This window comes from Suncus etruscus, chromosome 3, assembly GCF_024139225.1.
Source record: "Suncus etruscus isolate mSunEtr1 chromosome 3, mSunEtr1.pri.cur, whole genome shotgun sequence".
Classification (NCBI taxonomy): Eukaryota; Metazoa; Chordata; class Mammalia; order Eulipotyphla; family Soricidae; genus Suncus; species Suncus etruscus.
In genome coordinates this window covers 137,990,965-137,994,424 of record NC_064850.1, presented here as the reverse complement: position 1 = coordinate 137,994,424, position 3,460 = coordinate 137,990,965, and the positions used below count along the sequence as shown (strand labels likewise).

Sequence of the window (3,460 nt, the reverse complement as noted above, 5' to 3'; positions counted from 1 at the left end):
TTGAAAGAGATGATGTATATCTGTGGCCAGCTATAGCTTTCTTACTCTTCAAAGATAGTATGGACATTCAACTCTGGTAAATAACAATTGAAAAGACATTATTTTTGTGATCTTTTGAAATCTCTTTGGGACTTGGAGCCTCCAGTGAGATAATATCTATTGGAATGTCTCCTATTGGCAGTGTCTTCTTGGTCACCACAGTTTGTAATGAAGATTTGCCAATGCTTAAATGCAAATATGCATTTATGTCTTCACCCAAGATTTAGTGCATACTTCACAGATCTTGCCAGAGCTAGTGTTTGACTAGGTAACTGGCCTCGCCTAACCTTTGGTTCTCTCATGATCTATTCATAGCTAATGTTTTTATAATTATGAGCAGAAAAAAACAGGACTGGTGTGAGGTTGGCCCCATAGCTATTCTTTACTTGATGGGACTCAGGCCTGAGATTGACTTAGAAGTGGGCAGCAAAGTCTTCATTCTTTGTACTTATTCATCTAAGAAGGAAGTAGGCTCTGTAAGTACACTGCCATGAATTTTGTGTGTGTATATCTTATACCTAGAAACATGACATATTGGTTTTTTAAAATAATATCTTTATTTAAGCAGCATGATTACAAACATGTTTGTAATTGTGTTTTGTGATAAAAAGTATGCCCCTTCACCAGTGCAACCTTCCCACCACCAATGCCCCCATCTTCTTCCTCCCCCACCCCCTGCCTATATTGGAGACAGGCATTCCATTTATCATTGTATTGATAGTTTTTGGTGTATTTATTTCTCTAACTGCACTCACCACTCTTTGTGATAAGCTTCATACTGTGGTCCAGTCCTTCCAGTTCTCATCTCCATTGTCTCTGGTTTTATTACCATACTGTCTTTTATTTTTCTTAAATCCCACAGATGAGATTATTCTGTGTCTATCTCTCCCCCTGACTTATTTCACTCAGCATAATAGTTTCCATGTCCAACCATGTTTAGGAAAATTTCATGACTTTATTTTTCCTGATGACTGCATAGTATTCTTTTTTATTTTTTTTATTTAAACACCTTGATTACAAACATGATTGTGGTTGGGTTTCTGTTATGTAAAGAACACCCCCCATCACCAGTGCAACATTCCCATCACCAATGTCCCAATTCTCCCTCCTCCCTACCCCACCCCTGCCTGTACTCTACACAGCCTTTCTATTTCCCTCATACATTCTCATTGTTAGGATAGTTCTCAATGTAGTTATTTCTCTAACTAAACTCATCCCTCTTTGTGGTGAGCTTCATGAGGTGAGCTGGAAAAAAATATGGAATGCTTCACGAATTTGAGTGTCATCCTTGCGCAGGGGCCATGCTAATCTTCTCTGTATTGTTTCAATTTTAGTATATGTGCTGCTGAAGCGAGCACGCTGCATAGTATTCTATTGAGTATTTGTAGCACAGTTTCTTTAGCCACTCATCTGTTGTTGTGTATCTAGGTTGTTTTCAGATTCTGGATATTGTAAATAGAGCTGCAATGAACATGGGCACGCAGAGGGCATTTTTGTATTGTGTTTATCCCTAGGAATGGTGTAGCTGGATCATATGGGAACTCAATTTCTATTTTTTTGAGGAATCACCATATTGTTTTCCATAAAGACTGGTCAACACGGCATTCCCACCAGCAGTGAATCAGTTTCATGTTCCCCCACATCCCCGCCAGTACTGATTGTTCTTGTTCCTAGTGATGTTTACCAGTCTCTGTGGCATGAGATAGTACCTCATTGTTGTTTTGACTTGCTTCTCTCTGATGAATAGGGATGTGAAACATTTCTTCATGTGCCTTATGGACCTCTGTATTTCTTATTTGAGTAAGTGTTCATTTCTTCTCCCCATTTTTTGATGGGGTTAGATCTTTTCTTGTTAAGTTCTGTCAGTACCTTGTATATCTTAAATATTAGCCCCTTATCTGGTGGGTATTGGGTGAATAGTTTTCCCATTCTGTGGGTGGCCTTTGTATCCTACTCACTGTTTCCTTTGAGGTGCAGAAGCCTCTCAGCTTAATATAGTCCCATTTGTTTATCTCTGCTTCCACTTGTTGGGAGAGTGATATTTCCTCCTTGAAGATACCTTTAGTCTCAATGTCATGGAGTGTTTTACCTACATGTTCTATATACCTTACAGTTTCGGGTCTCATATCCAGGTCTTTAATCCATTTGGATTTGATCTTTGTTAAAAGTATGACTTATTGCATCTCAGAAGCCTACAAGTATCTTCTTGTGACTCAGTTCATACTTACAGGGTTGAATATTAGAGATGTGGCAGAATCTGATTTATTTACTGTGTAAAGATAGTTGAAAAATGCGGAGAAGCCAGTGTGAGAAGCTAAGGTGTCACTGATTTGTGTTGCCCATAAAGCTTGATATGAACCCCTTAGAAACAGACTCCTTAGTCATATTCCTTCAAGATCCATGTCCCATTTGGTCCTATATGGGACCTCACAGAGAGATAATTTTTGTTCCTAGTCTAAGATCCATGCAGCTATATCAGACTTCCCTATTGCTGATTTTGTGTCTTGGCATTTTTTTAGTTTTCCAAACCACTGCCCACACCACGAGGCAGCAGGGAACAGATGGCATGAGACAAATGCATGCTCACATGGAAGCCGAGTAACCAAAAGGTCCAAGGTCCAGCCTGTCTGTGGGTGGCATGCCTGTTGCTGCCCTGTTCTAAGGGGAGGGTGACTGCTGGCTTCTGGACTCCCATGCCTGGCCAGACTGCAGGTCTTGTGGGAGCCCGAGATGATGCACTTCTTCAATCTGTATACTGTTGGGGCCCAGAGCTGCCACAGGAGAAGAAATAAGTGCAGTGAAGAAGTTCCTCAGACTTTGCAGCACCAGAGGATCCAGCAATATGTCCGGAGCCTCTAAGTGGAGATAGATGGAGCCATGATTCATGGCATGAAGGAGCAAAAGTGTGGGTCCACTCATTTTCATTATCAAATGAATATGGACACCACGAGAGTAATACATAAAAAGAATCATTTTCCCCTTGACTCCTACCATATCTCCATCCCCTCCTTAAGTCTTTTTCAGGGATTTTTAAGCCTTATAGGTTAACTAGTGTTACGATGACAAATAACCCTTTCCTAAGACTGAGTGAATTCTAGCAGGCAAGGTTCCTTGGAGGATCATTTATGGCACAGGATATTAATGGGGGTTAATAAGCATGGGGCAGTACAGTGTGTATTAAACTATGAGTACTTTGTAAGTAAAAGTGAGAGGGAGAGGAAGAAGGAAAGAAGAAATGCATTTGCCAAGAATGGAGAAACTTCAAATTCTAGATAATCTTTTAGAGAGTTTCTTAAAGGTTCAGAATCATTTAGACTCTGGTTTCTTGTCTGTAGACATTGCAAGAGCTCTCTGAAGTGGGCATAGGACTGTTCTGTCCACATATGGCTGTTACTGACTGTGAAACCTCAGAGTTAATGTT

At 40.3% G+C, this 3,460-nt stretch overlaps 1 non-coding gene across 1 annotated transcript; it reads right to left on the bottom strand.

Annotated features, from left to right (window-relative positions):
* Positions 1-1,290: 1,290 nt before the first annotated feature.
* On the bottom strand, positions 1,291-1,397 carry LOC126005526 (U6 spliceosomal RNA). The gene has a single exon (XR_007494577.1). It is a non-coding gene; the product is annotated as a U6 spliceosomal RNA (small nuclear RNA).
* Positions 1,398-3,460: the final 2,063 nt, after the last annotated feature.